The sequence below is a fragment of the Schistocerca serialis genome, chromosome 7, assembly GCF_023864345.2.
Source record: "Schistocerca serialis cubense isolate TAMUIC-IGC-003099 chromosome 7, iqSchSeri2.2, whole genome shotgun sequence".
Taxonomy (NCBI): Eukaryota; Metazoa; Arthropoda; class Insecta; order Orthoptera; family Acrididae; genus Schistocerca; species Schistocerca serialis.
Genome location: NC_064644.1, coordinates 69,330,526 through 69,345,153, shown reverse-complemented (window position 1 = coordinate 69,345,153; position 14,628 = coordinate 69,330,526). Strand labels below are relative to the sequence as shown.

General features: G+C 44.7%; 1 protein-coding gene across 1 annotated transcript in view; it reads right to left on the bottom strand.

Moving 5' to 3' along the window:
* The window catches only part of LOC126412469 (uncharacterized), a 64,616-nt gene extending 52,957 nt beyond the window's left edge, over positions 1-11,659 (bottom strand). The window contains exon 1 of the mRNA XM_050082080.1: positions 11,560-11,659. The gene's annotated coding sequence lies outside the window, so the exon portion shown is untranslated. The remainder of the gene's footprint in view (positions 1-11,559) is intronic.
* Between the last annotated feature and the right edge of the window lie 2,969 nt (positions 11,660-14,628).

Below are 14,628 nucleotides of genomic sequence, written 5' to 3'. Positions count from 1 at the left end.
TGAGGAATGTTTCCTGAAAGTTTGGCCGTACCTTTTTGTAACTCCCTGTATACCCGTATCGGCATCGCGCTACGTTACTTATACGCAGCAACAATATCCTCAAACGGAAACTTTTTGATAACCTATTCTCGACGTAACAATTATTTTGCTGTGAAAATAACGATTACATAGATGTATCAGAAAAATTTCAATTTTAATTATGTAGATAAAATGTTCACGTAGTTAGTTTCTGACGAGTTACTTAGGATCCAAAATTTCAAATTCATTCTATTACAGTTTTCTTTATGGTTGGCTTCATGATGAAACGTAAGTAATATTTCATATTTAAATCTCGAGCTGTCCAATTTATCTATAGCTAAAATCGAAGTAGAAACATCGAATTCATTCTGTCTAATAAGCGTGATGCAATTTTTCACTCTATATTTTACCATTATTTTAAGCGTTTGTAACTTGATCACGGGTTTACGATTCAGTATACGAGCGCGCAATCTTTTCGTGTTTTAGTAAGGTTGCATTGCTATGATTCATGTTCATGGTTATAGTTTCACAGTAATTGTGAATAGTACCGGACTGTGAATTTACTTTCAGCCTCTCATGCGTTACTCAAAATTATGTTTTGTCTTCCAAGGCAATAAAATGGTGCTAAACGTCTATTGTAATACGCGCCTGCTTTCACATCGCACATGCTATCAGCCTTATTCGATTAACATGTTACTGACGTCCACAGCATACAAACGAGTAACCAGTTTTTAATAATATGATTCTGTACATGCGAAACACACCATAAAACGATAAAGGTGTGGAAATAATACATTAAAGAAACAGTCGGTAGTGAGCTTGTTAGATCTAGACACCATTGCGGATCTTACCGAGCGTAGAACCTATTCCAGAAAAAGAAAAACTGCACCTATTGAAACTGTTTCTATTGAAAAGTACCTGCATTGTTGGCTGGAAGGTGAGAAGAGGGGCAAGTACATAATAGTGCAGGCAGTAGCGTAAGTTATTGCATAAATGACCCATGTAGGGAAACTGCTTTAAGTACGGCTGCTCGTGACCGTAACGTGAGAGAATGTGGAAAGCTTCTCGCCTTAATGATAGCAGATGGAGACCGAATGTCTTTCCACAAACATCCCGGCAGCGCAGATAAGACGAGACGATTTTCTACATCTCAACGACATTTAGAGCCGTCCTTTATTCCAGCAGGAACGTCTCTTGACAACTGGTGAATACAAAGACATGTTCATAAATCGACGCGCTGGTTTTCTTTGTATCAGAGAACTTCTAAAAACTGCTGACGTAATGTGTCAAGTTACATGAGTGCAAATGTCTCGATGAATATAGCTATCTGTTTCACCAGAATATTAGAGCATACTGATACAAACATATAATCATCAATTTTCAAATGCAATGATATTATTTGGCAGACAGAAAGGTGTAAGAAACTAAAGCTGATGATAAACTGATTTTTGTGCATGGTGCACTAGATGTCGACTTTTAAGAAGTGAAGGTTAATGTTCCATCACGGTTACTGCATACACTTTCGAGTGTAGTTTTCATACATCAAAAAAATGTTAGCATCATCCCGGTTCCCAGAACGTTGACTGTGGATATTGTGTCCACAGTCCCTTTGACTGTTCAGAGATTTCACTAAACCGGCACAAAGGTGTAAACAACCATGCATGAGCAACGCCTATTAGAAGGAGAGGTCCGACAGCCGATCAGTTCCAGTCATTCCACCAGAAAGCAGGTATGTGCCTGGAGGGGTCCGACAGCCGATCAGTTCCAGTCATTCCACCAGAAAGCAGGTATGTGCCTAGAGTCGTCTGTAGTTCAACCATGCCTAGATGGTCAATACCGCGGCTCGATCGCGTCCGCTTTGTTACTTTGTGCCAGGAAGGGCTCTCAACAAGGGAAGTGTCCAGGCGTCTCGGAGTGAACCAAAGCGATACTGTTCGGACACGGAGGAGATACAGAAATACAGGAACAGTCGATGAGATGCCTCGCTCAGGCCGCCCAAGGTCTACTACTGCAGTGGATGACCGCTACCTACCGATTATGGCTCGGAGGAACCCTGACAGCAACGCCACCATGTTGAATAATGCTTTCGTGCAGCCACAGTACGTCGTGTTACGACTCAAACTGTGCGCGATAGGCTGCATGACTTTCAACGTTCATAGCGAGGTCCCTTTTTGCAACCATGACTCCATGCAGCGCGGTGCAGATGCTCCCAACAACATGCCGAAGGGACCACTCTGGACTGGCATCAACTTCTGTTTACCGATGTGTCTCGCATATGCCTTCAACCAGACCATCGTCGGAGACGTGTTTGGAGGCAACGTAGTCAGTCTGAACGCCTTAGATTCACTGTCCAGCGAGTGCAGCAAGGTGGAGGTTCCCTAATGTTTTGGGGTGGCATTATGTGGGGCCGACGTACGACGCTGGTGGTCATGGAAGGCGCCGTAACGGCTGTACGACACGTGAATGCCATCCTCCGACCGATATCGGTAGGATACTGGATAGGCATTCGTCTTCATGGACGACAGTTCGCGCCCCCATCGTGCACATCTTGTGCATGAGTTCCTTCAGGTTAACGACATCGCTCGACTAAGAGTGGCCAGCATGTTCTCCAGACATGAACCCTATCGAACATGCCTGAAATAGATTGAAAATTGCTACTTATGGACGACGTGACCTACGAACCACTCCAAAGTATCTACGCCGAATCGCCGCTGAGGAGTGGGACAATCTGGACCTACCGTGTCTTGATGAACTTGTGGATAATATGCCACTACGAATATAGGGATTCATCAATGCAAGAGTACGTGCTACTGGATAATGAGGTACCGGTGTGTACAGAAATCTGTACCACCACCTCTGAAGGTCTCGCTGTATGGTGTTACAAAATGCAATGTGTGGTTTTCATGAGCAATAAAATGGGTGGAAATTATGTTTATGTTGATGTCTATTCCAATTTTCTGTACATGTTCCGGAACTCTCGGAACCGTGGCCATCAAAACTTTTATTGTTGTGAGTTGATAACACACCACACACAGAGGATCAGTGGTTGAGGTTCTGGACTAGAGGTCTACAGAAACTCATATTCCAACCTAGTGAGTCGTTAAATTTTGTAACAACATGAGTCTAGTTCAGGCTCGACGCCATAAAGAGGTGGCCTAGTACGACCCCCACGCCGTGGTCCAGGCATCGACGCCAGACTGGGCCACATGACGTCGTCTCGTACCTGTAGCTGATGTAAGTTTGTTGGAACAGTAAAGAGTTTTTGCTAGCGCTTGTCTGCCTTCCTGTAGCCAACTTACTCTGCCGACGGCCTCCTGTATCCCGTAACAGATAGGACAACCGAGCGCCATGCGAACAAACCCGAAGAAAGGCTCTTCCACTTATTCGTAGCAGTCATTGCACACTACGCCGCTAAATTTCCATCAGACTACTTCAGACATACACCTGGAGTATACACTTAATAAAAAAAAAGGAAGATGAAGGTTAGGGTTTAACGTCCCGCCGACACGTAAATAATTAAATTCGAAGCACGTGCTTATAGTGTTTCAAGTACGGGGAAATCGCCTGTGCCCATTCTAAGGAACAATTCCGACATAGTCCTCGACCGAGTGAGGGAAATCTCTGACCCGAAGTTGAACTGTCATCCTCCAAAACACGATACAAATGTGCTATCCACAATGCCACCTCCCTTGGTAGCATGGGAAAGCGTTCTCTATTGGTGAAGAACTTTACACATAAGAAAACATAATTTGATAGTTCTTACTACACTCCTGGAAATGGAAAAAAGAACACATTGACACCGGTGTGTCAGACCCACCATACTTGCTCCGGACACTGCGAGAGGGCTGTACAAGCAATGATCACACGCACGGCACAGCGGACACACCAGGAACCGCGGTGTTGGCCGTCGAATGGCGCTAGCTGCGCAGCATTTGTGCACCGCCGCCGTCAGTGTCAGCCAGTTTGCCGTGGCATACGGAGCTCCATCGCAGTCTTTAACACTGGTAGCATGCCGCGACAGCGTGGACGTGAACCGTATGTGCAGTTGACGGACTTTGAGCGAGGGCGTATAGTGGGCATGCGGGAGGCCGGGTGGACGTACCGCCGAATTGCTCAACACGTGGGGCGTGAGGTCTCCACAGTACATCGATGTTGTCGCCAGTGGTCGGCGGAAGGTGCACGTGCCCGTCGACCTGGGACCGGACCGCAGCGACGCACGGATGCACGCCAAGACCATAGGATCCTACGCAGTGCCGTAGGGGACCGCACCGCCACTTCCCAGCAAATTAGGGACACTGTTGCTCCTGGGGTATCGGCGAGGACCATTCGCAACCGTCTCCATGAAGCTGGGCTATGGTCCCGCACACCGTTAGGCCGTCTTCCGCTCACGCCCCAACATCGTGCAGCCCGCCTCCAGTGGTGTCGCGACAGGCGTGAATGGAGGGACGAATGGAGAAGTGTCGTCTTCAGCGATGAGAGTCGCTTCTGCCTTGGTGCCAATGATGGTCGTATGCGTGTTTGGCGCCGTGCAGGTGAGCGCCACAATCAGGACTGCATACGACCGAGGCACACAGGGCCAACACCCGGCATCATGGTGTGGGGAGCGATCTCCTACACTGGCCGTACACCACTGGTGATCGTCGAGGGGACACTGACTAGTGCACGGTACATCCAAACCGTCATCGAACCCATCGTTCTACCATTCCTAGACCGGCAAGGGAACTTGCTGTTCCAACAGGACAATGCACGTCCGCATGTATCCCGTGCCACCCAACGTGCTCTAGAAGGTGTAAGTCAACTACCCTGGCCAGCAAGATCTCCGGATCTGTCCCCCATTGAGCATGTTTGGGACTGGATGAAGCGTCGTCTCACGCGGTCTGCACGTCCAGCACGAACGCTGGTCCAACTGAGGCGCCAGGTGGAAATGGCATGGCAAGCCGTTCCACAGGACTACATCCAGCATCTCTACGATCGTCTCCATGGGAGAATAGCAGCCTGCATTGCTGCGAAAGATGGGTATACACTGTACTAGTGCCGACATTGTGCATGCGCTGTTGCCTGTGTCTATGTGCCTGTGGTTCTGTCAGTGAGATCATGTGATGTATTTGACCCCAGGAATGTGTCAATAAAGTTTCCCCTTCCTGGGACAATGAATTCACGGTGTTCTTATTTCAATTTCCAGGAGTGTATATTCCATCGTTCCTTTCAGCAAATGTGGAGGACATAAAAGTGTTTTTAACATGCTAGTACTCAAGAACCGACAAAAAGGAAATCTTCTAACGGCGCGGGCATTGTACGTTCGGCCTTACGAGCGATATATTTCATTATGCTACACAGAGACAACGTTGTGGGCACGAAATTTATCGGGGATATTCGTCATTAATCTACATGTTACTATTCTAGAAATTCTTATTCGACAGATACAGTATGATCGACCAATGCGTGAACGGCGGTTCGCCCTGTAGTACTTTCTATTAGTAGAACGACTTCTGTGTCTGGTAATGCTTTGTGTAAGAGAAAAACTCGAAATTTACCATGATTCAGAGTCCACATTAAACTGCAGTTCTCGCTGTAAGTGAGTCAGTGACCTGACATACGAAGGCGGGGTTCTATAAACAGGTGCAGAAAGGCAAGTAAATTACTCAGATTCAGGATTTCCAACTAAGATCACAGTCCGCCGTACTGTCCCCAGAACTGGCCTTTCCTCAGCATCAAAGTGGAAATCGTGAACTAAGGCATTGCTGTTACTCTTCTTCCATTAAAAATGTCGTTATTAAGAGGTGCAGCTGAATGCAGGAAGTATATAGCACACTTTTGCTTGAACGGTAACAGATTTCATGAAATAATTTCTTAATATCTCAGACTACTGGTGTTTCCAACAACTTAATTCGATATGTAAGATATATATAGGGTTCGCCGTGATATTTGTAGCACAATCTTTGAGTACTAACCAAAGTTGTGGTCCCAGATTAGAGCTCAGAACTGCTAAGAATCTGAATGAAAATCGTCAGCAATGGCGACCTAAGACTTCTCTTATAGGCTATATTCTCATTCTGACGAAAATTTTATCGAAAAGGGCGTAGGAGCGGATAGAGATACCGGGCGCCTTCTTAATCTTTGCAGCAGGAAACTGCCAATAAAAGGAAAAAAAACAGCAATGAAGAAAGACGTGAGGATACAGAAGGCGATGGAAAGCAATGCATTAAAAACATACATTGTGTGTCAATAGGAAATGTGACTTGCAACTTAAAAATGTCATGATGGTCTCTAATGGCAAAAGATTTTGGATTAGTTCCGCCGTTGGGATTCCCGGACTGGACTGCCAAGTATGAGGAGACCACACGAAAATCATTGGAAAACCGCCAAAGGTCGCTAACGGACGGTTATTTGAATTCCAGACACTTGAATACGGTAGGAAAGCTAGAATAGGCCTACCTAAGAAAATGTGGTGCAAATGGTTCAAATGGCTCTGAACACTATGGGACTTAACTTCTGAGGTCATCAGTCCCCTAGAACTTAGAACTACTTACACCTAACTAGCCTAAGGACATCACACACATCCATGCCCGAGGCAGGATTCGAACGTGCGACCGTAGCGGTCGCGTAGTTCCAGGCTGCAGCGCCTAGAACCGCTCGGCCACACCGGCCGGCAGCAAATGTGGAAAAGCTCTATGTAGAGCAGGAGACAATGAAGTGAAATGGAAAGAAGATAAGGATTTCTGCTCAGGATCATATAGGGTAATATCAACATCAGAAGAAAATGGTGTTATTCTCGTGTGAGTAGGATTTGTTACGAATAGCAGAATAGGCCAGAGAATAAGTTACTATGGAATGTTCAGTGATGGGATTATTCTGAAGTGATTCAACATACCAAGGCCATCTACATCTACATCGTACTCCGCAAGCCACCAAATGGTGTCTAGCGAAGGCTACTTTCGGTACCACTATCTGATCACTCCTACCCTGTTCCACTCGCGAATTGTACGTGGGAAGGATGATTGTCGGTAAACCTGTGCATTGGCTCTAATTTCTCGAGTTTCCTCCTCGTAGTCAGTATGCGAGTTGTATGTGGGGAGAAGTAATATGCTGTCAAACTTCTGCTGAAAAGTGCTGTCCAGAAATTTCAATAGTAACTGTCTCCGTCATCCACAACGCGTCTCTTGTACCGTCTGCCAGTGGAGTTTGTTTAGCATCTCCGTTTTGCCAGCTAAACGATCCCGTGGCGAAATGCGCCGCTCTTCGTTGGATCTTCTCTATCACCTCTATCAGTCCTGCCTGATAGGGATCACAGATAGATAAACAATACTTAACAATCGGGTGAACAAGCACCTTATAAGCCACTTCTTTCGTGGATGAGTTACATTTCCTTAAGATTCTTCCGATGAATCATAGTCTGGGGTCTGCTTTTTCCACTGCCTGTTTTATATGGGCATTCCACTTAAAGTCGCTCTGTATAGTTACGCCGAGATATTTTAGGGCAGACGCTGTCTCCAGCTGTTTGTCATCAATAGCGTACCCGTACAGTAGTGGACATTTTTTTTCCTATGTATGCGCAATGTGTTACATTTATTTACGTTCAGGGTCAACTGCCAGAGCCTGCACCAATCATCAATTCTCTGCAGGTCGTTCTGCAAATTCTTACTATCTTCTGGCGTTGCTACTTTGGTATAAACATCTGCATCATCAGCGAATAGCCTTAAAGAGCATCCGACGCCTTCTGCTAGATCATTTATATATACTGTGAACAGCAACGGTCCTATCACACTTCCCTGTGGTACACCGGATATTACTTTACATCTGTCGATTTTGTTCCGTTAAGAGCGACGTGTTTAGTTCTATCTGGATGAAAGTCTTGAATCTAATCGCAAGTCTGCTCCGATATTCCGTAAACTCGTATTTTTTTCATTAAACGGCAATGCGGGACGGTGTCAAATGCCATAATTCAATCAAGGAACACGGCATCAACCTGAGCGCCCTTGTTCACTGTGCTGTGGATCTCATGGAGGAACAGAGCGGGCTGAGTTTCGCAGGATCTCTGTTTGTGGAGTCCATGTTGATTTTAATAGAGAATATGTTCGTTTTCCAAAAACCATAATAATTCTTGAGCGTAAAACATGTTCCATAATTGTACAACAGATTGACGTCAACGATGTAAGTCTATAATTGGGTGGATCTGTCCTACGGCCTTTGTTAAAAACGGAAATGGCCTGCGGTTTTTTCTCCAGTCGTTAGGTATCTTTCGTTGCTCAAGCGATCTACGATAAATTGCTGCTAGAAGGGGAGCAAGTTCTTTCGCATAATATACAATCTGTGGGATCCTACCAACTCATCTCTTATAGTGTGCCTAGGAACTTTTTACTGGGATAGCTAGAGAACATACAAGCACACTCATATTAGTGTAGTTTATTACAGTAATTGAGTTTGTATTTACAACGAGTTGTCTCAAGCAATTGGTGACATGCAGATAATCAAAGTCCTTCACAATATACAATGTGAATGCAAGTATTGAGTATGGATCACAAGTCGACTTTTCTAGTGCTCTGTTCTAGTCCGGCTGTATCGGTGCGGCCGCAGCTAGGCGTCGCGTCGCTTTTATTCTCTTCGTGTAGGTGGCGCTCCTGTGGTGGTGACGCCCTAGCCAGCGTGCTATTGGCTGACGTGGTCTCACAGGGTCTCTAGGGTTTTAACTCAGGTCGGTTGACAACGTCTAATTTTGAAAATCATTGAATGCTTTTCTCATTGATCTCCTTACGCTCATTTTCTCTTCGTTCAGCTTTTGTTTGTCAGCTTGAATCTGAGATGAAGTGTTCTTTGTTTACGTAGCACTTTCCTAACATGTCTATTAAGCCGTGGTGGATCTTTCCCATCCCTTAAAACCTTAATCCGAACATACTTGAACGATGCGTTTGAATTTTTTCCATTTCTTCTTCGTACTCATTTACGAACATTTGATGCTGACTGCTGAGGTCTTCTGAAATTTGTATCCTGTCACCCTTGCTGAGCAAATATATCTTCCTGCCTTTCTTAACATTCCTTGTAGGACCCGCCGCTATAGATGCTGTCACCGCCTTATGATTACTGATACCTTTCTCTACGTTAACTGATTCGATAAGTTAACATCTGTTTGTTGCCAGGAGTTACCGTCTCGAGTCGTTTCTCTAACTATCCGCTCAAGTTAATTTTCGGACAAGACATCCAAGACAATGCCACACGAATACCTGTATCTGGCACCAGTTTTGATGGCATAACACTCCCAACTTGGTAAGTTGAAGTTACCCCCTCTTACAACGGCACGATCAGGAAAGTTACTAATGATATTCTGCAGATACTGACCCACGTGGTCTGTAGAAGCATCCCATCACCATTTTTGGCGGTTCTTTGATACTCACTTTTATCCAGATTAATTAATATTCGAAATCCGTGATAACCCCTCTAGATTTTGTCGAATTTTTTACTGCAATAAACAAGCCGCCATGATTAGCGACAAACCTATCCTCACGATAAAGATTCCAATCTGACCTTAGCATTTCGTTGTCAATGACGACTGGTTTCAACCAGCTTTCTATTCCTAATACTACCTGTGCATTATAATTTTCAGTAAGCGGTACTGATTCTGCGACGTTTCCCTGGATTCTCCTGCAGTTTACTAAAATCATACTAATCTTTTCTATCTATGATCTGCGCGGAATAAGATTCTCTGATATCACTGTATCTGATTTAACAGGAAAATCTTCTTTGCTCCCAAGGGTGGGGTTCTCTAACCTAAAAAAGCCCCATGTGCACGCCACACGTACTGCGATACCCTAGTAGCGGCTCCCTGCGTGTAGTGCGCGCCTGACCTATTGAGGGGAACCCTACAGTTCTGCACCGATAGCGGGAGGTCGAGAAATTAGTTTCCGACACCGTCACTGAGTCATCTGAGCATCTGGCGTAGAGCTTCCACTCTGCTCCAAACCAGAGGAACGCGATCAACCCTGGGTATGATGCTGCAAATAGAAAGCTTAGCCTGCACCCCGCGTGAGTTACTAGTTGCCTTCACCAAATCAGCCAGCCGCCGAAAGGAGCCGAGGATGGCCTCAGAGGCCAAGCGGCTGGCGTCATTCGTGCCGACATGTGCCACTATATGCTGCCGGTTGCAATCAGTGCGGTCGATAGCCTCGGGCAGGGCCTCCTCCACATCACAGATGAGCCGTCCCGGCAAACATATGGAATGCATCCTGGAATTCTTTGACGCCTTGCCTGCTGTCTCCCTGAGGGGCTCCATCACCAGTCTAACATTGGAGCTCCCAATGATAAGCATACCTACCCTCTGTATTTGTCCCGACTTGACAGGAAAATCGACCGCTGGCCCAACAGAAGAGGCATCCCGTGCCGGCTCTGAGTTATCATCAACACTGGGTAGCACCTTGTGCCTATTGCTAAGACATAGGGGCCAGCCGCATGGCCTGCTCCTTCTTTCGCCTTCCGTCCAGTGACACGCGAACCCACCCCTGTCTGCCACGGACTGGTTTGATGTTGCTTATCAGAAGCCGCAGCGACATGTGGGTCACCAGGGGATTCCAGTGGCGCCAAGAGTGTCGCAGGTCTCGTCACTGGCGCCCCGACCTCACATCAACTTTGAGCACTCACTACAAGTTTGTCGATGGTAACCAACGCAGCTTACAGCTGTTTTCGAACAGCAGACAAATCTCCTTGTGTTCGCTCACAACAAGCACAGTCCTTAGCCATATCGTACTGTGTATAAAATAGATATAAGGTCTCAAGTGGCGCTAGTGAGTTTGAAATGTATACAAAATATACCAAAGTAGAGTAAAGTAACACTAAAAGTTGCTGTGCAGATTTCTCACTGTACTCTGAGACCGCAAGCTGTTAAACAGAAATAAGTTTCTCTACTGCAGTTGATGTATTTACAGATACCTGTTATTAGAAATCCTCTTTACCGAAAAGCTACGACACGAGATAAATATTAAAACTAGAATGCACTGATCTAAACTCTATGCTGTCTACTAGCACAAAATTGAAACTTTGTGGCGTGACGAAGTTTCTGGCGACGGGAAGATTTACATTAGGAAGCCGCCTTACACACAGATATTCACAAGATTTACAGAAAATTACTATTAATTTGTGATTCTTGAGTTTCTCCCGGCGTATTTGATAGTCAAAATATCCACGGGTGTACTGCCGGTCTACAGTGTCCAACGGGCAGAATATTTCGGCGATCATACACGTCGCCATCATCAGGTGAACTGACGGACTGAGCTCCTGTGAACGTGCCGGCCCAGTTCCCCCTGAGCAGCCATAACGTACGGATCTCCGTGCCGGCACGTTCACAGGAGCTCAGTCCGTCAGTTCACCTGATGATGGCGACATGTATGATCGCCGAAATATTGTGCCCGTTGGACACTGTAGACCGGCAGTACACCCGTGGATATTTTGATTACTATTAATTTTCTAACCGCTAGCCTACACAGCAAAAAACACACACATATAGATCACTTCTTTGCAGAAGCACGTGAAAAAAACAGAAACTAAATTATTTACTGTTTATCAGACAAGTGCTGCTGCTCTGCTGTGCGTCCTCTCGGCTCGGCGGCTGCCGCTACATTGAGTAGTCTACGGTCACTTACTCAACTGAGTCACGCGACGGGTGACGTGGCGGTCTCGCGGCGGGAAAATTTACACAAGGAAGCCGCTCTGCACAAGGATATTCACAAGCCTTACGCAATAACCAAAACCTACGATTAATTTTCTAACCACTAGTCTACACGGTAACATGCACACGTATAGTTCACTTCTTTGCAGAAGCACGTGAGGAAAAAAAAACAAACGAAGACTAAATTAATTTACTGTTTAGTAAGGGAGATTAAAATCTGATGATCATCGTGGCTTGGAAAACTCTTGCAGGGAAAGAGAAAGAGCTGCGATACGATGTGGGCTGTCTAGTAGAAATGAAAAAAGGAGAAGGACTAACCGATGTCTGCAACAAATCTCAACAAGTAATAGCAATCACACTTTTCTAAAGTCACAGTAAATGGCGTCATACCTGGAAATGGTCGAGAGACTGGGGAAGATACCAGCTGGATTACATCATGGTGAGGAGGAGATTATAAAATGAGATGTTGGACTGTAGGGAGTATCCACTAGCAGACGTAAAAGCATTCGCAACATAGTAATGAAGAGACTCATAAGGAAGAACCAGTGTGTAAAGATACGAGATATTTAAGTATTCAGGAACGATTATGTGCGTTTTCAAATCTGAAATTTGTAGCCTGTGCCTTCAATGACCGTAGAAACTTAGAAGAAATTTCACATACCTATTTCATCTTGTTTAATCACAAGCCTCCAAACACTCTGTTAATTTTTTTGCTCTATTGTTGGATCCTCTATGTTTTCCAAGTCGATGCCTATTTGTTCTCCTGTCGAGTCAGAACGCAGTTCACCTAGCAGAAGCTCTCACTGTATTTCCTCCTATCAGTCCTCCGCTTAGGAATGGAAATAATCTTTCCTTTCTAATTTTGACGCATTTGGTTTTAATCATTATACTTGTTATAACTGTCATTCCCGTTACCATCTCATTTTCGATTTCTTCACAATTTGCGTCAGACATCTCGCTTTAGCTTCCCTGGTCTTACTGCGCAATTCATTGCTGAGTTACTTATACCGTTGTGTACCGTCCTTTTTCTCGTGAGTATATACATCTGTCAAAGTCACACAATTAGATATATTAAAATCTCCGTCTTTCACTACAGTGTTTTACCTCTGCGTTTTCCTCTAGTGCCACGCAAATTATTAAGTATTGCCTTAACACCAAGTCCTAATGTTCCTTCCTACCCTGTTCAGTTTAATTAACCTGACTGTGGTCATGTGTACCTACTCGATAGATAAGGCATCACTTTCTAAGATTTTTAAACCAAGGTCATGGGAAAGAGTACCAATGATCGCCAAAATGGCAAAAAGGACGATTTCAATTTGAAGCAAATAGTTACGATTATTCTTGGATTTGCGTAAGATCCGTTTACCCTGGCGCTGATGAAATCACGGAAGAGTAAAATTTACTATCGTTAGATTTCAAAAAGTTTCAGATCACCTAAGCCAACGGTTAACAGAATAACAAATTAATCTCTGACTGCAGTAATAATGGTGCTGCGACTTCTCACTGTAACTCATACTCTCATGAATTCTGGTAGATCAATTCCGTTTCTAAATTACGAGGTGTGGCTAGAAAAAAACCGGACTAGTACTGGTGAAACAATAAAACGAATGCAGTAAGGCTGAAAGTCGCGTGGCCTGTCACGTGACTCTCGCTCCGCCTACTGCTCGAGTTTCATCTGCCTCCTGCACTCAGTCTGCCCGTGGCGTTTTGTCTGTGCGTCGGAAAATGTTGAGTGTACAGAAGAACAGCGTGTTAACATCAAATTTTGTTTCAAACTAGGAAAATCTGCAAGTGAAACGTTTGTAATGTTACAACAAGTGTACGGCGATGATTGTTTATCGCGAACACAAGTGTTTGAGTGGTTTAAACGATTTAAAGATGCCCGCGAAGACACCAGTGATGACACTCGCACTGGCAGACCATTGTCAGCAAAAAATGATGCAAACATTGAAAAAATCGGTAAACTTGTTCGACAAGATCGCCGTTTAACAATCAGAGCCGTGTCTGAGTTAACAGGAGTTGACAAGGAAAGTGTTAGGCAGATTCTTCATGAAAGTTTCAACATGAACAAAGTGTGTTCAAAAATGGTTCCAAAGTGTCTCACAATTGAACAGAAGGAACGCCGAAGAATGATTTGTTCTGACATCCTGGAAAACATTGAAAGTGATCCCACCTTCTTACAAAATGTTATTACTTGCGATGAATCGTGGTTTTTTTACTTACGATCCCGAAACTAAACGCCAATCGATGCATTGGAAAACTCCTGGTTCTCCACGACAAAAAAAAGCACGAATGTCAAAATCGAAATTCAAGGAAACGATGATTGTTTTTTTTTTGACATCAAAGAGATTGTGCACGTTGATTGGGTACCAGAGGGACAAACAGTGAATCAGCATTACTACATTAACGTCCTGGCTACCCTACGTGAGCGAGTACGGAGAAAACGGAACGATTTGTGGAGAAAAAAGTCATGGATCCTTCACCAAGACAATGCCCCAGCTCACAGTGCGTTGTCAGTGAAGACGTTTTTGGCAAAACACAACATTCCCATCTTAGATCATCCACCCTACTCACCTGATTTGGCCCCCTGTGACTTTTTTCTTTTCCCTAAAGTCAAGTCAGCTTTGAAAGGAACCAGATTTGAGAATGTTGAAGCAGTAAAAGAAAAAGCGACGGAAGTAATGTATGAAATTACCGAAAATGATCTGCAGCATTGCTATGAACAGTGGAAAATTCGTATGGAGCGGTGTAGAGACCGAGGAGGAGAGTACATTGAAGGAGATAACATGAAATTGTAAATAATTGTAAATAAATGTTTTTTCCAGCATCAGTCCGGTTTTTTTCTAGCCGCACCTCGTACCTAATATTTTTCTCATTACTCATTCATTGACATATTAGTACCTCTAAGCAAGACGCCACTAATCGCAAAAGTTGAATATACTGTCGTGACTATAAGC